Here is a 16,280-nt window from a genome sequence, read left to right as displayed (position 1 = left end):
ACATGTCCAATCTGCTAAAGATATCCAAAAAAAAAAAAAAAAAACCAACAAAAGCAACAAAAACAAAGTTATACCACCAAATGTTAAAAGACTGAATGTGAAAGTGAAAGTGAAGTCGCTCAGTCGTGTCCAACTCTTCGCGACCCCATGGACTGCAGCCCACCAGGCTCCTCCGTCCATGGGATTTTCCAGGCAAGAGTGCTGGAATGGATTGCCATTTCCTTCTCCAGGGGATCTGCCCAACCCAGGAATGGAACCCCGGGCCTCCCGCATTGCAGGCAGACGCCTTACTGTCTAAGCCACCAGGGAAGCCCCAGAAGACTGAATACTTCCCCCCTAATGTAGGGAATAATACAATGACCTCTGCTCTGCTCTCAGCACACACACTCAGTTACGATACTAGAAGTCCTAGCCACTGTAGTCAGACAAGAAAAAGCAAATAAAGACCATAGGGATTAGAAAAAAGAAGTAAAGCTATCTATTTGCATATAATCTCACCACTTAAGAGACCATCCTTAGGAATTTACAAAATTATTAGAACTAAAAGATGAATTAGCAAGGTCCCAGAACACATGTTTAAAATACAATAGGCTGTAATTTTATATCCTAGCAAGAGTTTCCTCATAGCTCAGTTGGTAAAGAATCTGCCTGCAATGCAGGAGACTCAGGTTCGATTCCTGAGTTGGGAAGATCCCGCGGAGAAGGAAATGGCCATCCACTCCAGGATTCTTGCCTGGAGAATCCCATGGACCGAGGAGCCTGGCGGGCTACAGTCCATGGGGTCGCAAGAGTCAGACACGACTTAGCGACTAAACCACCACCACCATCAGCAAGAATTGGAAAATTAAATTTTTTAAATTATTTTTGCAATAACATCAAAAAACAAAATACTTAGCAATAAATTCACTAAGTGTATGCAATACCTGCTCACTTAAAATATTACTGAGAAACATGAAAGGGAAAGTTGCTCATTTGTGTCTGACTCAGTCACTCAGTTGTGTCTGCAACCCAGAATCCTCCAGGCCAGAACACTGGAGTGGGGAGCCTTTCCCTTCTCCAGGGGATCTTCCCAACCCAGGGATCAAATCCAGGTCTCCTGCACTGCAGGCGGATTCTTCACCAGCTGAGCCACCAGGGAAGCCTTGGTGGGCTTTAAGTTATAAAGACATTAAGTAAGATCTAAATAAGTGAAGAGACGACCCATGTTCATGACTTTGAAGACTCGATATTGTTAAGAATGTCAATCACCCCCAAAATTCCTCTATGAATTTAACATAATCCCAATCAAAAGCACAGCTGGCTTATATGTGGAAATTTACAAGCTGATTCTAAAATCTGTATGGAAATGCCAAAACAATTTTCAAATGCTGAAACAGTTTTAGAAAAAGAAAATAATGTTGGCAGACTTGCTGCCTGACTTCAATACTTACTACAAAGCTCCAGCAATCAAGGCAGTGTGACACTGGCGTAAAATACCCACAAATACATCAATGAAGCAAAACAGAGGGAGCAAAAGCAGGTCCCGCAAAGGTGCAGAAGAGGTCACGTATGAAAAGGAAAGTCTTTATACCAAACCGGCTCAGAAGAGCCAGATATTCACATGAAAACAAATTTCTCGACCCTTACCACATGCTGTAAACAAAAATTAATTCAAAACATATCACAAGCCTAAACGTAAAAGCTTAAAGAATATAGCTGCTTGAAAAAAAACATAGAAAACCTTTGCAACTCAGGGGTCTGTCAAGCCAACCCGCCGTCAGGCACAGCACCATCCTCTTCTGAAATTTCCTGTGTCCAGGCTTCACACACAGAGCCCCATCACGAGGATTCTGAGAGCCCCCACAATCCCGCCCGGCTTCAGCCCCAATGATCTGGAATGGACACAGGGATCGATGGCACTTTCATTCTGAGCCTAGGAAGATAATTCCTAATAACTCTATCGATCCTGCTCAAAATGGTTTCATCTTAGGGCAGCACTCACTGAACAGAAGGATGATGTCCAAAACTGCCAGGATGCTTGCTGCCACTAATGTCATCTTTAAAAGAAATTGATGCCACAGAAAGCCTGCCGAGGAGCTGCTGCGCCTTTAGGCATCTGGGAGCAAGGACCAGAGAAGGGGCTCAGCACAGAATCGCTGAGCGGTGAGTCGTTCCTGCTCAACCTGGCCAGCGTATGCCCACTCCTGGCTGGTTCCCGACCGGTGCACAACCCCCCAACCCTCCCCCGGGGAGGAGGGTCCTCTCCAAAGCCCAAGGGTTGTCCATCAGCCCTGGTCCCAGTGACTCCCACCGGGGACATCTGGGGAGGAAACGGGCCACGATGTGGCAGCTGGGAGTGAGGACTGTGCAAAGCTAAGAGTCTTCCACACCCAAAAGGGCCGAGACGGGGCCACTGTCCCCATTGCAGGCGGAACCGCATTCACCACCAGCAAGAGACAACACTCTCACTCTGCGTGCCCAGTTATATGAGCCCACAAATCCCCTTTTGTGCCCAGGGCTCTTTTGGCAATTACAGTCATAAGTCACTATGCTGTACATGACTATATTTAGAAATCTCGGAAGTGAAAAGGTGCTGATTTTAGGGGGGAAAAAAAGAAGAGGAAGAAGGACCTAGAAAGATGGACTTAAAGGAATAGCGAGATGCAGGTGACATGCTTGGAATAAGGAGAAGACTGCCTGACCCCCCACTGTCCCCGCACCCACCCACACCACGTGACCGACTCCAGCTTCCTGGGGCAGAGAGCATCCAGCCTGTGGTCACAGTGACCGGACTAGGGATCAGCCCAGGACACAGGGCAGGCTGACCGTGATGGAGGAGACCCAGCTCCACCTTCTTTCCCGGGAGACGAAAATCAGAGCCAGAAGAGGCCAGCTTCCATGTCCTTCCTGCCTGAGGCGGGGCTGGGGAGGAGGCCCGGCCAGGGGCAGGGCTGCGAGCAGGGTTCACACAGCCTGGTTTCTGGGGGTGCCCCGCGGCTGAGCCGGGACACCCCTTCGTGGCTCAGGCTGGCCTGGGTCAGCTCACCTAAAACAGACACCGTCCACCCTGAGGCTGTGAAGCCTCCGCTCAGCATGCAGGGACCGCCTGGCCAACTCGGAGCGTCCACGCGTGTGTTGCTGTGGTGGCTTCCACACAGAAATCTCGAGTCACAGACGGAACCGTGGCTCAGCCAGGCCCCTGTCTCCACCGCCACCTGGCCTGTGGACGCCTGCCTGACCGCCGAGCCTCCCGTCATCCAGGCTCCAGAATAAGCTCAGGACATTTCTGCCTCCGTCCGTGGGCGTGGGCACCGCCCCGGCCCAGAGCTTTCTCATGCCCCCAGCCCCACTTGCGGAGGAGAGCGTGGGTTCCCTGCCCTGGTCACCCCAGACCAGGCGTCCAGGAGCCACCGTGCTGCGCCCAAGCGGGCGGGCTCAGGCCTGCGCTGTGCCGTGAGCGAGAGCAAGCGCCCCACCCGCACCTGGAGCCCCTGTGAGCACCGCCGTGGGCACGGCCACATGGCAGGTTCTGCCAAAACCCTGCTCTCCCCTCAGGGGTCGGCAGACAGGCCAGAGGAGCCCTGTCCTCTCCTCCCAGCGCTGACCCGGGCTCCCCGCCTCGGCCCTGGCCTCACGCTGCCAACCGTCCCGGCTGACAGACGGCAGGGTCGGACCTGGCCTGTCCTTCTCGCTCCAGCGCTGCTGTCGAGCAGGCGGCCCCAGGCCTCGGACCCAGACCCTGGAGGCGACACTGGCCTTGGAGGCCCGGCCTTCAGAAGAGCTGCCAAGTTCCCTCTGTGTGGTCATCATTGCAAATCCAGCCAGGCCCCCTGCTGGCAGTGCTGGGAAGGTAGCCAGAGTCAGCGCGGCTGAGCCCAGCTGGGACAGAGGGCCCGGGCGGGCACACAGCCCCCCACCCGGGGTGGAGGGGGCAGAGGGGCAGGGTGCACGCACGCCCCACCCCGGGGGTGAAGCAGGCAGGGTGTGCAGCCCCCCACCCCGGGAGGGGCGGTGCGGGCAGGGGGCACAGCCCCCCACCCTGGGCGGGGCAGGCAGGGGGCACAGCCCTGCCAGGTGGCCGCCGTCCACCCTGGCCCCACTGGGATGCACCCGCGGCTGGTGGACTGCACCCACGAGGCACAGTCACTGGCTTTTAGGGCTTTTAGCCCAGCCTGCCTGTCTTCCCAGGGCTTCATGCATTAATTTACCAAGCTGTCCTTGCGGTGAGTTGCATCCCTTTCTAATGAGGTGAAACTGAGACAGTCTCTGAATGTAAATTAGATGGTCTTTCAAGGCAGCCGAGTTCTCCCCCTGCCTGGAGCCCACCCCCACTTGGCAGCCACACTCACCCCTCCCCGGGTGTCCCTGCACCGGCTCCACTGGGGCGCTAGGGGAGGATTTCTAAACAACACTTAGTCACATTCCCCACTGTTTGAAACCCTTGCATGTGGCTCTCTGTTACACGTGGCTTTCTGCTTCCATATGACCTTCCCTGGTGGTTCAGATGGTGAAGAATCTGTCTGCAAAGCAGGAGACCCAGGTTCAATCCCTGGGTTGGGAAGATCCCCTGGAGAAGGGAATATCAACCCACTCCAGCATTCCTGCCTGGAGGATTCCGTGGACAGAGGATCCTGGTGGGCTACAGTTCATGGGATCGCAAAGAGTCGGACACGACTGAGCGACTGACACTTTCTGTGGGCTTCCCTAGTGGGAAGTGGTTAAGAACCTGCCTGTCAATGCAGGAAACATAAGACACCTGGGTTCGATCCCTGGGTCAGCACGATCCCCTGGAGGAGGGAATGGCTACCACACCAGTATTCCTGCCTGGAGAATCCCATGGACAGAGAAGCCTGGCGGGCTGCAGTCCACAGGGCTGCAAAGAGTCGGACATGACTGAGCGACGGAGCAGCAGCAGCAGCAAGGGCATCCCTGCCACCCGCTCCCAAGGCCCGTGACCCCCGGAGGACGTGTCTGCTGTGTGCACTTCAATCATGAAACACGGGAGAGACAGAGATGCTGTGCCCAAGAAGACGAGCCCACGTCCTAAACCCAGGAGCCAGGGACTGGGATCTCACGTAGAGAAAGGATCTTTGCATATATAAATAATTAAGGGCCTCAAGATGAGATCATCCTGGACTCATGGTTGCGCTAAACTCAATGACAAGTGCACTTAATACGAGACAAAGAGGGGACAGAGACACAGAGGGGAGAAAACCACGTGAAGATGGAAAGAGAGCCTGCAGTGACGCTCCCACAAGGGCTTTCCCTGCTGGTCCAGTGGCTAAGATTCCTCCTCACAGTGCTGGGGACTGGGCTCTGCTCCCTGGTCCGGGAAGATCCCACGTGCTGCAGAACAGCTGAGCCCGGGAGCCACAACTACTGGAGCCCGTGTGCCCCAGGGCCCGTGTCTGCAAGAAGAGCAGTCCCTGCAATGAGAAGCCCCCGCCCGCCGCAACGAGAGAAAGCCTGTGCAACAACGAAGACCCAGGACAGCCAGAAATAAGTGAGCAAGTAAAGATGCACCCACGAGCCAGGAGTCACAGAGGACCCCTGGGGCCCCAGACGCCGGAAGAGCCACGAGGGTCCTCCCACGGGGACCCCCGCACCCAGCACAGCCAGAAATAAGTGAGCGAGTAAAGATGCACCCACGAGCCAGGAGTCACAGAGGACCCCTGGGGCCCCCAGATGCCGGAAGAGCCACGAGGGTCCTCCCACGGGGACCCCCGCACCCAGCACAGCCAGAAATAAGTGAGCGAGTAAAGATGCACCCACGAGCCAGGAGTCACAGAGGACCCCTGGGGCCCCCAGACGCCGGAAGAGCCACGAGGGTCCTCCCACGGGGACCCCCGAACCCAGCACAGCCAGAAATAAGTGAGCGAGTAAAGATGCACCCACGAGCCAGGAGTCACAGAGGACCCCTGGGGCCCCCAGACACCGGAAGAGCCACGAGGGTCCTCCCACGGGGACCCCCGCAGCGCACACAGCACAAGGTGCTGACACCTTGATTTTGGGTGTCCAGCCTCCGGAACCGTCAGAGAACACATTTCTGTTGCTTCAAGCACGCAGTGTGCAGTCATCGGTTACAGGAGCCCCAGGAAACAGAGCCGGGAGGTAGGGCTCCCAGGTCTCATTTCCGGGAAAATGCGCCAAAGAACTGTCTTTAAATGATTATCCCAGTAATGATTCCCTCTAGGGGAATCTAGAAGGTCCTATACACACTGATTTTGTTATTGACGAGAAGGTGGAGTTTTGAGGCTCAGTGACTGACCTCTGTCTTCAGGAGCTGCCCGAGTAACAAACAAGGAGCTATTGAATTGAAAGTCTGAGGATTTAGAGGGGGGAAAAAGAGGCATGTTTGGTAAAATCCTTTTCCTACTAACTACAATGAAAGTACAGAAGACCTTGAGGGCTCAGAAGACAGAAAGTTTCGGTTGGCTAAACAGCAGGGCCTGCTTATCCAGGAGGAATGGCAGGAGGAATGTGTCTTTGAGATGCTTCTCACCTACACATCACGTGAAGATCAAGTGAAAACACGAAGCTTCCTTCCAGAAGAGCAAGGAAGTGCAGGGGGGCTTTTTCTCTCTGTGCAAAAAGGAAGGTGTTCTTGTTCCCAGGAAAGAGGAGATGGCCACAGCACACAAAACCCACGTGTGCATCCCCTGCCGTAACAAGTGAGGGCGGTGGGCTCGGAGTAACGTCACAGCCGATCCCAACACGGCAAAGCCAGGGGTCGGCTTCGTCCACTGAGGCTCAGGGGCACCCAGAGGTATCAGACTTCACTTTGGAGAAACCTTTCCCAGGAGTCCAAACTTGCAGCTGGCAGGTGTGTCTACAAAGACCTCCTTTACAGGAAGGAGAAACAGAACTCAAAGGAGTTGAATGTGTGCTCCCAAAGGCTCAGGTTTACTAACAGCTCTTCACAAAATTCAAAGTTTTGTTGATTTCGAGTGATCTAAAAATAACCCTACTTTCCCCATGAAAACAGGCATCTTTCAAATGATACTCCAAATTATCTGTAAAATAATTGCGAAGAAACAGACGAGCCCCAACCACTCTCAAGCTTGGTTTCTGAGTAAGAATTCAAAGGAAAAGTAATTAAAATCGATATGATTCTTGGGGGTTAGTAATGGCCCCACTTTCTGTGGTTTGGAGGGAGAATGTTCCTGGGCCTTTTGGTTGAAAGGCCACTGACATCATGCAAACCCAGCAGCCTCTTCTAAGAATATGAAAGGATCCCTCCCCAGCCTGTTCACAGGCAGGGCCTCCTTTCATCCGGGCAAAGTCAGTTCTCATCAAAAGGATTCCTGCTCCCATGGGTCCGGGGTAATTATGCTGTACTGGCAGCACTCACTCACCATATTACACAGTTTCAAAAAACTATTGATTCCAACCACATTTGCATTTAAAAGTTCAAGACACCCTTGCAGACCTGGCCGTGGAGATTCTTCTTCCTGGAACTCTGATTTCTTGACTCAATGCTTTCTCCAGAGGTTTTGTATGTGGTGGGGGTGTTTTCCTTTGCTCCACAGGATGGGGAAGGCTTCCTTTTTGCCAAATACAGAAGAAAAGCTCTTTGGTATTACCAAGCTCTTGAAAAAAGTCAGGTTTTTTTGTGAAAACCCAAAGTGGTTCCCAAACGCCTACTTTGAAAAAAAAAAGTCACATATGAGACGTAATTCTGGTCAGTGTGACCAGTATTTCACTAAATGGGTCAAATTTACACATTCAAGTACATACAGTTTCCTAAAAACATCTATTTTTATTTCATTATTGGGAAAAAACCTCTTTACCAGTTGCTTTCAAGTAAGTATAACAAATTAGTTTGAACCAGGGGGAAATCTTCAAATTTGGAAGATGAACTGGAAGTTGGGGGCAGTCTTTGGTGACGGGGTGTAATGAGCCAGGAGGGTGAGCGAAAGGCAGGACACGCAGTCGGCCCACGTCAAAGTAGTCACCCCAGCAGGCTGTAACCAAAAGAGGCTGTCGTGTCCCAGCTTCGGGGGGAGAAGGGGTCTTGACACTGAACCTCCACCAGGATAGGAGATGAGCAAGGTCCCTTCCTGCAGTGCCCTGGGGGGACACTCAGCCTCTGCTGTGTCCCCCACGAAGGAGGAGGGCCACCCAGAGACCCCAGGCCAGCGGCAGGGGCTCCAGGCCAAGCCCCAGAGGGGGCGTCTCCGGCACTGTGCGGCGCTCCTGACTGGCTCAGCTGAAGATGCAGACGGGGCCGGGGGTGCAGTTTTCTGGGGGGAGGTTTTTGTGCCAAGCTTCCCGGGCGGCACTAGTGGTAAAGAACCTGCCTGCCAGCGCAGGAGACCTGAGAGACCCGGGCTCAATCCCTGGGTCGGGAAGATCCCCTGGAGAAGGAAATGGCAACCACCCAGTATTCCTGCCTGGGAATCCCATGGACAGAGGAGCCTGTTGGGCTACAGTCCAGGGAATCACAGAGTTGGACATGACCGAAGCAACTTAGCACGCGTGCACGCACACAGCACATGAATTTCTCCCCAACAAACAAAACAGCTCATTTTAAACAGGCACCCATCGTCCTAAAACACAAGATTCACCACATCTTAGTTCAGGTTCCCCGGGAGCTGAGCTTAGGGTAGAGGTCTGAGCACAGTAGTAGACGGGACGGGACGGGACTGCAGGGAGCACTGGTGGGGAGGAGGGACAGAGACAGGGAGCTGGGAACAGGAGGGCCCCGTACAAGCAGCTGAAGGAGGAGGAGAAAGCCCCAGCGCAGTTCACGGCCGCTTGGCCCAGCCAGCGTTCAAGCCGACCTGAGCAGCAACAGCCGTGCAGCCGCTCTGAGCTCTGGGGCGGGGTGGAGTCGGGTGGGGTGGAAGTCTTGATCCCCACAGGGCACATACACTCGCCAGGAAACACCCAGGGTCCCTGACTCGGGGTTGCCGGCTGATGCCTGGGCACTTAGGGCTCCTTATGTTCAGGCAAGAAGGAGACCCGGGTCTCCCAGGGATCACTGGTCCCGATCCCTGGAAGCAAGGCTTCGTCACACAGCTGGGACATGAAGGAAGATACGCGGAGCCCAGGGCAGCCCCCTGGGGGCCCTTGGAGCTCCCTGGAACAACAGCTGCTGTGGTACCCAGATAAACACAGAACCTGTACCCTGAGGAGGGCCTGGTGACCAAGCTCAGACCCCAGGACTGAGGCCCGGCCATGCACCGCACGGACGCCCTGGATCAGAGTCTAGAAAGGAAAACCCGACTGGGTTGTCAGAATGTGCGTATTTTGTTAGGAAAAACAGTGTCAAGTGACTGCTTCTGGAAATAGCCCACGCTGATTGGGCGTTTCCTAAGCACTTCCGGGGCCAGGCTCACGGGGGAGGGGGCAGGGTGATGCTGGGAACATGCGGTAGGAGAAACCTGCACCTCTGATTACAGCTTCGCCTCCACAAGCTCCCTCCGCACGAACCCGAACACTCTAAGGCGTTGGCCCCACTCTCCCCACTTTTGAGAGGAAAAGACAAGACTCAGAGGTTAAGGAACAGCCCTTAATAAGTCAGATAAAGACAATACTGTATGTTATCATTTACATGTGAAACCCAAGAAAGCTAAGCTCATAGAAACACAGTGAAACAGCGGTTACCAGGGCTGGAAGGGGCCAGGGAGGAATGGAAGGTCAAGGGCACAGACTTCCAGTTATGAGACAGAAGAGTACTTGAGGATGTAACAGACAGCATGGTGACTACAGTTACTAACACTATTATATGCTTGGGGCTTCCCCAGTGGCTCAGCTGGTAAAGAACTGGCCTGCCAATGCAGGAGATGCAAGAGACTTGGGTTCACTTCCTTGAGTAGGGAAGATCCCCTGGAGAAGGAAATGGCAACCCACTCCAGTATTCTTGCCTGGGAAATTTCATAGACGGAGCCTGGTGGGCTACAGTACATGAGGTCACAAAGAGTTGGACATGACTAAAGAGACTTAGCATGCACACATGCATAGTTGAAAGTAGCTAGGAGCGGGCACACATGCTAACTCGTATCAGTCGTGTCCAACTCTGCAACCCTATGGATTGTAGCCCGCCAGGATCCTCTGTCCTTGGGGATTCTCAGAGCAAGAATACCGGAGTAGGTTGCCATGCCCTCCTCCAGGGGATCTTCCTGACCTAGGGATGGAACCCCTGTCTCTTATGTCTCCTGCATTGGCACGCGGGCTCTTTACCACTAGCGCCATCTGCTAGGACAGTAGATCCTTAATGTTCTCACCACACACACACAAACTGTGATCATGTGACAGGGTGGGGGTGTCAGCTACACCCATGGTGCTTCATTTTTGCAGGATGTAAGCATAACAAATGAACACACTGTACACCTTAAACTCACACAACATCAGAAGTCAACTGTACCCCAATAAAGCTGGGGAAAAATGACCCAGCCCATTCAGACAGGCGGCATCAGCAGTTTTCCATGAACAGGTCTGAGCTCAAGACGATGATTCAGTCACCGAGCCTCCCAGACCAAAACAATCAGAGTAACTGCATTAAAAATATCCAACACCGGCCTTGTTAAAGCAAGCCCCCTTGACATCAGGACATGAATTTCTCCAGGGGCAATCCCGAGAGCTGTGCAGTTGGGGATCCGAGCCTGTGAGTACTCACACACGGTCACTCAGCTGGAAGGACGTGGGAACACTGTGGATTTGGGGGGATTTGGGGAAAGCACTTGTATTTTCAAGCATCTCTCAGGGAAACCATCAAAACTCCATATGTCACAGAAATAAACGTGATTTAAGGTTGTAGAGAAGTACTCTCAGCCTTTATCCAGGAAGCCCCTGAGGGCCGGGGGAGAGAAGGGGGAAGGGAGAAGTTTCTCTCTGGCATCACACCAGGGTCTGGAGCCAACTGACCCCACGGGCAATTCCAGGACAGGGGACTGCCTGCATCACCAGCCACACCACGAGCAAACTCTCCAGAAATACTGTTCCAAAAACAGTTAACAGTTTGGAATTTAACAGCCTTACACGGCATTCCCTCGTTGGTTTCATGCATATTCATCAGACTTTTCTCTGAGTTAGAGACAATAGAATCCTGAAAAGCATCTTTATTTTGGATATTTCGTCACAGTCATTTAATGTTAAATTAAAGTTCGAAACCCTGCACTATTCACAGGGTTTGCTTCCGCCGTAATGCTGCTGCTGCTGCTGCTAAGTCGCTTCAGTCACGTCCGACTCTGTGCCACCCCAAGGACTGCAGCCCACCAGGCTCCTCTGTACATGGGATTCTCCAGGCAAGAATACTGGAGTGGGTTGCCATGCCCTCTTCCAGGGGATCTTCCTGACCCAGGGATCAAAACTGAGTCTCCTGCATGGCAGGCAGATTCTTTACCACTGAGCCACCAGAAAAGCCCTCCACCTTAATAACATCCCCTATTTTCAGCTGCCATCTGCTTACCGTGAGAACAGGAGCAGCGAAAACACCGACTCCTCCAGGAGCCTGACTCCACACCTTTCCATTTTAGGCTTCAACATAGAAAGTAATCACTTTTAATAAATAATAGTTAAAGCCAATGACAAACTTGCTATGAAAATCATACCAACTCTACTCTGAAGCGGGAATAACAAAAGTAAACTTCAATTCAAAGACAAAGTGCACACAGGCCTTTCCAGAGGGGCACCAACACATTTAAACAGCTCTGCACGCTCCCTTCCTTCATGCCGCTCGCTCTCGGACGGCGTGAAGATGGCAGGGTGGACACTTCCGAGTCCAGATTCTGATGTACAGGGAACTGTGATGGCAAACGGCCCCAGTGGTGACCCCAATAAAAACAGGAATTGCTGTTACAATTACAGTAAATGCCTAGGAATATAATGGGCTCCTCTGGTGGCTCAGTGGTAAAGAATCTGCCTGCCATGCAGGAGACACAGGTTAGATCCCTGGGTCGGGAAGATCCCCTGGAGGAGGGCATGGCAACCCACTCCAGTACTCTTGCCTGGAGAGTCCCATGGACAGAGGAGCCTGCTGGGCTGCGGTCCACAGGGTCGCACAGGGTCAGACACGACTGAAGTGAGTAAAGAGCAGCAGCAGAGTTCCCGTAAGAAACGAGGACTCTGAGGCTCAGAGAGGGCAGGGGTCTGTCCACAGTCACACAGAGAGCAACTTGAGGCCACTCCCCCTCCAGCGTGCGGCGTGCAGACCGACTGGACTGATGCCCTACTAGGAGCTGCCTCCTGCATCCTCTCTTTGCTCACTGCAGCAGGGGCACTGGCCGCCCCATGCGCCTGCCCAGGGGTCCACCAAGGCCCTCGGTCTCCTCAGTCCCCTGCAGAGAGGACCTCTTCCCCTTTCCCAGCCCCGAGTCCTCTCAAACTACAGCATCCCCGCCTCCCTCTATTGGCCAATGTGTTTTATCACCGACCTGTGACTTGATAAGTCATTAACTTATCTGGCCTGATTCCCCCACCCCGTGAGGTCCGGGACAGTGCAGTCAGCCAGCCCCTGCGCCCCTGAGTCCGACCCCCAGCCAGGCCCAGGTGGTTAACAGGGAGAGAAGTCGAGACACAGCAGGGCAGCAGAGACCCACACATCTATGGCCTTGCCGTCCTGCTACAGGACAGAAGGGGCTGGAAACGGATGACAAAGTGCTCCCCAAACAGTAACCATGACAACCAGCAGCACGAGGGGGCTCTTACACCTTCTCTGAGTTTTATGAGGCACATAGCACAGCTCTTTTACGGACCTTGGCATTAATTACACTCACATAGGATGGAGCACTCTAAAACCACGAGACTTATTCACCTGTGGGGCTCTGCTCGATTCATACGCATTCCCCAGAAACATCTACAGAAGTGATTAGAAAGCTTCCCACTTGTGTTCCTTTATCATTTAACAGTTGATAAGACATCATATTAAGGTCAAAACATCAGTTCAAACATGGAAAGGAGCAGGAAGAGGAAGCGTGTCATCAAGTTTTAGGAAGAAGAGAATCTCAACCTGAAACAGCAGCAATGAATTTCCTAAATAACAAAGACAAACACTCGGCAAAACACATGAAGAGGGAAAAATATTTGGACTTGAGTCTCAAGAGCTACAGCAGATGGTGACACAAGACCTGTTTAATCTTTCTAGGTCCCATTAATTCAAAAATAAAGCTGATCCTGATACTCCATCGCAGAAGAGTCCTTACCTCTCAGCAGCATTTATTTCCACAAAATATCTTCACTGGATTCTGAACAAATAAACCCAGGAATGCTATTTAAACTTTGTCTTGAGAGTCAGCCCTTCAAGGTTTTCTGCACGAAAAGGAGATGTATTCAGTTTCACCAGGAACTCCATGCCATAGTGTAGCCACGCTGATGCGATCCTGCGGTCTTAGGTCACAGAAATCACAAGGGTGGAATGCAGCATCCCCACACTGCCTTCAGCAGGCTCAGCCCACACAGGAGGCACCCACCTCGGACTTCTGATTAGACGTGGCCCACCCAAACCACTACTGTTTCCTCAGATCCTGCCCAAACTCACCACGACAATAGCAATACAGGAATAATGGGGGAATAGCCCAGCAAGGACAAAGAGGAGACAGAAACCACGGCTGATCAGCGAGGTCAGAGCAGCAAGCAGCTGTGAGCAGGCGACGCAGGTTGGGGAGTAGGGCTTGGGAATTCCTGGAAAGGGAACCAGAGCACCAGCTACTCTGAGGGTGAGCCCAGCGAGACTGTGGGCAGGAGCCACTGTGAACCCAGATCCACATGGTGCCCCCAACCCAAGAGGAAACAAGAGATGTCCTTGGGCAGAAGAACCATGCAGGCCATGCACTCGAGGATGAGACTCGAGGGTGTGGAATGAAGCACCGAAACAAGGGCATTCAGCAAAAGTCATTTTCAACAAGAGGCTCCCAGCCCCCACCCCAGGCTCACAGACGCTGACAGCCAGCTTACACCCCACACTATGGACCGAACAGTGTCCCCCCACAATCCACACGCTGCAGCCCTAATCCCCAACAGGACTGTGCTCAGAAACAGGGCCTTTAAAGAGGTGACTGGTTAAGCGAGCTCATAAGGTGGGGTCCTGACCCAGTAGGCTTGGCAGACACATCAGAAGAGGAAGAAAGACTGAGTATGCACACACAGAAGCATCAGTGAGAAAGAGAACCAACCAAGGTGCAGAAACCTTGACCTTGGACGTCCCGCCCCCGACGTCCAGCTTGGGAGGAGACAAATGTCTGCTGTCAATCATCCAAGTGTGGTATCGGCTCATGGCAGCCCCAGCAATCTCATACACTCTGTTAGCCAGCGGTGGAGGGTTCCTCTCCAGGGAAACGTCTGCCCAGGAGGAAGATGTGCAGAAACCGACAAGAGGAGCTTCCCAGTAAAAGAGCAGGACCCAGCAGCCACCCCCACGGAACCACCAGTCGAGAAGTGCCATCTGCAGAAAGCTTCAGCCCGCCTCTCGGGGCCCCTCTCTTAGATGCTGGTGAGAGGCCACAAGCCACCAGGCCAGCGAGAAAAGGCTCTGGAAGAGAAACCAGCTCAACCAAACACAGGGGATTCAGAAGCAGCAGACACAGTGCAGGGATTGGAGCAGAGGCACTGCGGGCAGAAACCTAAGTTCGGTGTCCTCAGGGAGGCAGGCGGAGACGGTGCATCCGCGAGAGAAGGGCTGGCGTGTGGAAAACAGGAACATCCAGCTAAGACAGAGAGCTCCTAGAAGTGAAAAGCACGAGAGCAGACCTAAAGGAAAGTTATTTCAGAGGCTGGATAGATAAAATGAAGGACACATTCCAAATACGTGAACAAACAGAGATAGAAAACAAGAGATTAAAAAAAAAAAAAAAATAAGGAATTAGGTGATTCATCAAGGAGGTTCAACGTTCAAACAATAGGAGTTCCGAAAACAGGGAACAGAAAGAAACAAACAAGACTCAATTCAGTTCCGTTCATTCGCTCAGTCGTGTCCGACTCTTTGCAACCCCATGGACTGAAGCACACGAGGCCTCCCTGTCCATCACCAACTCGTGGAGCTTACTCAAACTCATGTCCATTGAGTCGGTGATGCCATCCAACCATCTCATCCTCTGTCCTCTTCTCCCGCCTTCAATCTTTCCCAGCATCAGGGTCTTTTCCAGTGAGTCAGCTCTCTGCATCAGGTGGCCAAAGTATTGGAGTTTCAGCTTCAGCATCTGTCCTTCCAATGAGCATTCAGGACTGATTTCCTTTAGGATGGACTGGTTGGATCTCCTTGCAGTCCAAGGGACTCTCAAGAGTCTTCTCCAACACCACAGTTCAAAAGCATCAATTCTTCGGCACTCAGACTTCTTTATAGTCCAACTTTCACATCCATACATGACTACTGGAAAAACCATAGCTTTGACTAGATAGACCTTTGTTGGCAAAGTAATGTCTCTGCTTGTGAATATGCTGTCTAGGTTGGTCATAACTTTTCTTCCAAGGAGCAAGCACCTTTTAATTTCATGGCTGCAATCACCATCTGCAGTGATTTTGGAGTAAAAAAAAGAAAAAACCTGTCACTGTTTCCACTGTTTGCCCATCTATTTGCCATGAACTGATGGGACCAGGTGCCATGATCTTCGTTTTCTGAATGTTGAGCTTTAAGCCAACTTTTTCACTCTCCTCTTTCACTTTCATCAAGAGGCTCTTTAGTTCTTCTTCACTTTCTGCCATAAGGGTGGTGTCATCTGCATATCTGAGGTTATTGATATTTCTCCTGGCAATCTTGATTCCAGCTTGTGCTTCCTCCAGTCCAGCATTTCTCATGATGTACTCTGCATATAAGTTAAATAAGCAGGGTGACAATATACAGCCTTGATGAACTCCTTTTGCTATTTGGAACCAGTCTATTGTTCCATGTCCAGTTCTAACTGTTGCTTCCTGACCTGCATACAGATTTCTCAGGAGGCAGGTCAGTTGGTCTGGTATTCCCAACTCTTGCAGAATTTTCCACAGTTTGTTGTGATCCACACAGTCAAAGGCTTTGGCATAGTCAATAAAGCAGATGTTTTTCTGGAATTTTCTTGCTTTTTCAGTGATCCAACAGATATTGGCAATTTGATCTCTGGTTCCTCTGCCTTTTCTAAAACCAGCTTGAACATCTGAAAGTTCATGGTTCATGTTTTGCTGAAGCCTGGCTTGGAGAATTTTGAGCATTACTTTACTAGCGTGTGAGATGAGTGCAATTGTGTGATAGTTTGAGCATTCTTTGGCATTGCTTTTCTTTGGGACTGGATGAAAACTAACATTTTCCAGTCCTGTGGCCACTGCTGAGTTTTCCTAATTTGCTGGCATATTGAGTGCAACACTTTCACAGCATCATCTTTTAGGATTTG

The sequence above is a fragment of the Bos taurus genome, chromosome 26, assembly GCF_002263795.3.
Source record: "Bos taurus isolate L1 Dominette 01449 registration number 42190680 breed Hereford chromosome 26, ARS-UCD2.0, whole genome shotgun sequence".
Classification (NCBI taxonomy): Eukaryota; Metazoa; Chordata; class Mammalia; order Artiodactyla; family Bovidae; genus Bos; species Bos taurus.
The sequence above is the reverse complement of the archived record's forward strand: the minus strand, read 5'-3'. Positions refer to the sequence as shown.